The following is a 6,752-nucleotide window of genomic DNA, read 5'->3' on the forward strand; positions in this document are numbered from 1 at the left end:
ACTTGCAGAATCCCTACCAAGACTTCCAGTGGTAATCACACAATCCCTACTAGGACTTTCAATGGTACTCATAGACTCCCTGCCAGGACTTCCAATGGTATTCACAGAATCCCTTTCAAAATTCAAGAATTCCTGCCAGGCCTTTCAATGGTACTCCCAGAATCCCTTCCAAGACTTCCAATGGTACTCGCAGAATCCCTACCAAGACTTCCAATGGCACTTGCACAATCCCTACCAGGACTTTGAATGATACTCAAGGAATCACTGCCAGGACTTCCAATAATACTAACAAAATCCCTGCCAGGACATCCAATGGTACTTGCAGAATCCCTTCCAAGACTTCCACAATCCCTACCAGGCCTTCAAATGGTAATTGTAGAATCCCTGCCAAGACTTCAAATGGTACTCGCAGAATCCCTACCAGGACTTCCAATGGTACTTGCAGAATCCCTGCTAGAAATTCCAGAGTTTCCTGCAATGAAGGAGGGCATGTCCTCTGACTAAAGGGTGTTTAGGCTCCAGTCTTTTGGTTATTGCTGTGTCTTATGGCCAGCTACCCTTTTGCAAAGAGCTATAATACATACCTGTGAGATTGCTTTACTGTTGCTGACCCAAGTTAACCTGACTTGATTGCTTCCTGCCTTCAACCCCCTTCCTGGACCTCTCTACGCTCACATTAGATGCCTGCCAAGACCCTTGCCAGGACCTGACTACTTTCCTGCTTGCCACATGCCTTGACCCCTACCTGGACTTAACTATTCTTCTACCTGCTGCCTAGTGTTCAGGCTCATGCCATCAGAATTCTGTTTCTGCTACCATCTTGGTGGGATTATACTGAGGGCTGCGACCTGGTAACAGTTTGCAGCAAAGTAAAGCAGAACCACTAGGGTCTCTGGTTCATCTCCATCTTCAGGAGCTTGGGTGAAGACCAACCGTCACTTAGATCCAGCGCCTCGGGTGAACCTGCCAAGGGGCACCATAACAGTCCCTTTTTCCTTTTTTTCAGTTGGCCCTTTCCTATTTTTTTTTAATTTTTGTATATACTTACTCTTTATTGTTATGGATAGCCTCAGTCATTTTCCCATCATTTTCTATCCAAAGACAATTCTGACCAGGACAAGTTTTCAAACTCTTCCTTGTTCTGACTAAAGCTGCAAAAAATACATGTTTTGGCTATACACTTAGGCTAGGTGCACAAATTTGCATGCTGTGTGATCCGCGTTTGCACAGGAACAGCATTCATTTGAATGGGCTGCCATGCCTCTCAAAACCCTGGGAAAAGGTCCCTGCACCTTTCCAGAAATCACAGTCCTCACAGAAACCCCACTACAGTGCAGGTCCCAGTGCACGTGGCCTGCCATTCATATTAGTGACAACCGCCTGCAGGTCCCTCATTTTCTGTGCGGGTGGTTGCAGCTGCGGGACAAAATGCAGGTCCCACAACGGCACCCATCCATACAAGTGTGAACCAAGCCTAAAAGTGTATGTCCAGCAAAAATCTTTTTTTTTAATTTCTTAATTTTGTTCTTATTTTGGATGGAGTAGGAGAGAATTAGAGCCTGTGTCCGGTTTACTGCTATCCAGGACTTTGGTAAGGTACAAATAAAGGCAAAATGTTCCCCATTAGGGAAATATGCTCTCTCTATTTGACCTCTTTACCATTATCTTTGAAAGTAAAAAAGAAAATCCCAACTTTTGGGTTGTCCCCAGAAAAGTAATAGAGGGGAAATCTTCCAGAGTGGCCACTAGTTCTGGTGACCTGAGGTTCCCCAAGGGACTCCCTTCATTTACAGGGATTTCCTCTCATTTTCTGTTTTGACTATGGAACAGGAAGTGAAGGTAAATTTCCCCAATGGGACACAGAAAAAAAGTTTTGCTTTTAGTTCTACCTTAAAGCTAAACCCTGTGATAAGCAAATATTGTCTAAATAGAAGAGTCATGTATTTTCTTACTATAATTTTGGTACATTCTTCCAGTTCTGTGCAGTAATTTGGAGTGAAACTTACTGGAGCTTCCTGTAATAAATACCAGTCACTGCTGCTCCCTCTCCATGTGCTGGGTGACTGGTCTTGTCTCCGCCCCCTTCTGTAGTTTTCTGCAGGCAGCATGTAGTGGGTGGAGCCTGCTGGGTCCTTTGCACAGCTCTGCTCTCTGCACAGGTTATTAAAACACAGTAATGATGTCACTTCTACCTTTATAGGGTAACATCTGGGTTTGCAAAGGCATTTAGTGCACACAACGTGGATTTAGATTCTCTGTGCTTAAGGAAACCATTTAAATGAGTGTCATGTTTCACATGACTGTCATATGCCTTTGAGTGTTCTTTGTATTTTGCCTCTGTCCTCCCTTTCCTTTGGTTTAGTCCATGCTGTATAGATAGCTCCACCCTTTTATTCATTTCCCAGTAATGCATTTCAGCTTCTAGCCTCATATCTCATGAAGTAGATCACATTATGATCTTTTGACCTATCCGATGTTTATTGTTGTAAGATTCTCTCAGTTTATGGAATAAACTTCACAAGATCTACAAGGTGTCGTCTGGATCAAGTCACTGCCTGTGTTATTCAACTAAGATTGGAGTTATCGCTATCTCATCACGACTGTAAGTTACAGAGATCACACTTTCAATGCTTAGATTGGAGAGACAGAACAATGAGAGTTTTTGTGCCTGGAGTTTAGCTTTAACATCTGGTTTATAAATGCCATGCCACCACTCTGTAAATGCGTACATTTTGCGCTTTTGCAGGACAGCCTAATTAGCTTTTATGGCTTGCAATCGGCAATGGTATTACCTGTAGAATGTGGGGGGGGGGGGATTTTTACTGCAGACATTGTGACTGCAGCATGTAAACACCCCCATTTTGCAGGTCAAGGGGGATAGTAAAGTCGTGGCTCAACTGTGTGTCTTTGCAACCGCAAGTGTAACCAAAGTCTTTTTTTTCCAAAACTTTGTAGGCAGATATTGGTAAAGAAAGAAACATTTTAGGCTTGGTTCACACGAATGCGATCCGATTATGGCACAATTTTCAGTTTGATTAGGTACTGTGACTTTGATGCGACTTGCTTGCATTTTTGCATATTCTATGGGGCAAGTGGCACTATAGGTCGCACCAAAGAAGCACAGGAACCTTTTCCAAAAGTGCGCTGTGTTGAGTCGCATTAATGTGAATGCGCACCATTGATAATAATGTGAGTTCCTTTTCCATGCAATTCTGTGCAACTTAAGTCGCATCATAAATCACACAGTGTGAATGGAGCCTTTAAATGATGTTTTAAATGAACCCACGCATGATCCTAGCGCTGGAAGCAGGGCTCCTTGTGTGATGGAAGGGCGCGCTGTTCTATGAATGATCTGCTACATTGCAACCGCGAAGAAACGTAAGAAGAAAAGAAAAACTCTCTACAGTCCTCTGCTGGAGAAGCTGCTGTCATGCAGATGTTCAGATTGCAGTCACTCCAGGCTTTCCTGATGACGCATAGGATTTTATGTCCTGTGGAAATGGCATCAAAGCTTTGCTATGGCTGTGACTGGAAGTGATTCAGGTATGTAGATGCCCTGCACATTTCTGGGTGGTTGTTGCATGTGAGAAAGATACAATCACTGCAACTGGCTCGCTTGTGAATCTATTGGTTTGAGTCCTTGTTCATATCTGAGTGCTGTACAAACATGCGCACACTCAGCACATTTATGCAGTGCGCAACAACCTGTGCTGGAGTGCCATTCATACATTAAAGTGTTACTAAACCCAGGACCCTGCATGCACTATATCTGCTCTTCCACAGTACACACAACATGGAAATGCAATTATTTTAGCAAATGTAAACTGCTAAATACCTTTTCTCATCAGCAGTTAGAGCAGCCTTGTGACTTTAGAAGAGCACTGGTTAAAGCTTGCAGGAGGAGCTTTCTTTCTGCTCTAGGAGGATGCAGAACCCCAGACCTCTGTCTGGACAGTGCTGATTGGCCCTGTGCTGATCACATGCAGTCTCCCAAGAAAAAAAAATATCTCTATCAATACACACTAAACTGAGCATGTGCAGAATGGCTACAGGTTCAGTCTGTCTTATCAGGAGATAAGAGGTGGACATTTGAACAAGAGGAGGAGCAGAGAAGACAGGACCAAACAGCCTTTTTACACAATGCAGAGGATTAACCCCTTAGGTTCCACAGTGAGTATAAGAAGCATGCTTTACTGCAGATACAGACTGATTTTACTGTTGAGGGTTTAGTAACACACAGGGGTGGACTGACAACTCATGGGGCCCCCGGGCAATAGGGGATCATGGGGCCCCTATATCCTTGGCCAAACTCAAAAAAACCTATGAAAAAGGTACCAGGGGCATCTCACGGGGCCCCCTACTGACCCTGGGCCCTCGGGCAGTGCCGAGTTTCCAAATGGTCAATCCGCCCCTGGTAACACTTTAAGGCTGGGTTCACATATGTGCGGTGCAGTATATCGCATGTGATTCGCACAGGAACCGCACCTCTTGTGCAAATCACATGCGATTTGTGTGTGGTGCAATTGGAGCCATACATTTTGTATGGCTCTAATCATACCACACCCGCACCAGACAAGTGCAGGACCCTTTTTTTGGTCCACACTAGAATCAGATCGCATGGGTATTCACACCTATGGGGACCGATTCTGCACATCACACCGTGGGGGTGTGTGAAGTTCCTAAGTTTAAGTGAATGACATTTGCTGCTCTTTCAGATGAGCAGCCAGTGGGCAGTACAAAAACAGGTGCCTGAGCTATGATTTTACCACCCCCCTGGCTGCTCACCTGAACTGTCCCAATACAGTTAAACAGGGATGTACAGATGCTGCGGCTGTGACACTTTTCTTGCATTTTTAACTTGGGGTGCAGAATTTGACAGGTGGTACTGCCTGTCAAAGTCAGCCATTGCATTTAATAAGGCCGCGCCGCAAACAAGTGCAATGCATGCATCCTATCCCTCTTGTATTGAACTGTATTGTTGCTGTATTGTCTCCAGTTATATTGTACAGCGCTGAGCAAACTGTTGGCGCTATATAAATCCTGTATAATAATGATAATAATAATGTAGTGTTGCATCATAGGGATGAAATCAGTCAGTGAGGAGACATAATAACACCCTTCGAAAAGCAATCCAAATGTGGATCACTCTTCAGAGGGCACCTGGCAAGTCTGAATAAGCTCTTCCTTTGCAGCACTGTATAGCATATGTTGATACTGCAGATATAGCATACGCTGATCTCCTGCACTCCAACAATGGCAGCATGGCATTTCTCAGAGTGGGTTTCATGATGGTGACAACTATGGACCAGGTATGTGTTCTGCGTGTTGAAAATTCTCCTTGTAGTCTCTATCAGAAGACCATGTGACAGGGTGACAACACTGGAGCACAAATTGGGAAATGGGGACAGAGCGTTGTCACTCTATACCTGAAATTGCCCAAACGTTGACCTCTGTGGCAGGATCACCAACTATTATTTTACATACATTATATGTAAACCTTCACCTTGTAAAACAACCTACTCAGTTTAAAATAAAAAGGTAAGGTAAACATTTATGTATATGTATAAAAAAATATTTTTTTTTCTTAACCTTTTTTATAAGTGATCACATGCCCTCTGTTCTCAGCTGCATAGGAGCTGGGGGAGGAGAAACAGCAAGACACTGGTCTTCCGAGTGAATGGCTGTGCAATTGGGAGGGGGGGTGTCAGGACAAGTCCGATCATTGGAGGAGAGTAGTCTGTGGTCTCAGCATCAGGAGCGGACTGACAATTCATGGGGCCCCCGGGCAATAGGGGATCATGGGGCCCCTGTGTCCTTGCCCAAACTCAAAAAAGCCTATGAAAAAAGTACCAGGGGCATCTCATGGGCCCCCTACTGAGTCCAGGCCCTCGGGCAGTGCCTGAGTTTCCAAATGGACAGTCTTACCCTGCTCAGCATCACCCCAGCTAGAGAACTGACCACGCTGTGCTCTCGTACCTAGTGTGGTCAGTTTTTAATAGCGAAGCAGAGTGTCAGGCAGGAACCCCAGGGATTTCACACAAAGGAAGCAATACAGAGAGAACAGGATACACTTACATACAAGTACATGGTAGAGCAGGCACATACCAGGAATATGAAATGTTGGGGCAACAGGTTGACATCTCTGCAGATTGCGAATTGTGCGATTTCACTGCGTTTTTGCTTCTTTTTTTTTTAACCAATAGAAAAGCATTGATTTTGATGCAACTTTTTTTTGTCTTGCTAATAGGAAAGTTTGACCGTTCTGTTCATGTAGTGCACCTTTGATGCTACTTGAGTGCCAGAGTGTGTAAAGTGGCATCAGAATCACACCACATGAACAGAACCATCAAATATTCCTGTTAGCAAGAAAAAAAAAAGTTGCATCAACATTTCCCCCTATCCAAAGTCACATCGAAGTGGCATCAAAGTCATTTTGGCAAAGAAAAACGCATCTGTAACGCAACACTTGCGTTTTTGATGTGGTTCCATTGAAGTCTATTGCACAAAAAACGCAATTTTCTGCCGGAAAAAAAGTCCCTGACCCTGTGGCGTTCTATAGGAGTTCCCGCTGGCGGAATACCTAGAAAGCGGCGCTGACACCTGAGCCGCCTCACCCCCCGCGGAGTGATCCTCGCCCCCCCCCCCTTCCCTCTCTCTCTCAATCACAGGATCACAATGAGTAGAGGGCAACAGAATGAGATCCATGAAGCGCCTGTGGGCGGGCACATGACTCCTGAGAGCGACAGGCCGCC

This window comes from Staurois parvus, unplaced genomic scaffold, assembly GCF_062004578.1.
Source record: "Staurois parvus isolate SC_StPar_1 unplaced genomic scaffold, SC_StPar_1.0 ptg000098l, whole genome shotgun sequence".
Classification (NCBI taxonomy): domain Eukaryota; kingdom Metazoa; phylum Chordata; class Amphibia; order Anura; family Ranidae; genus Staurois; species Staurois parvus.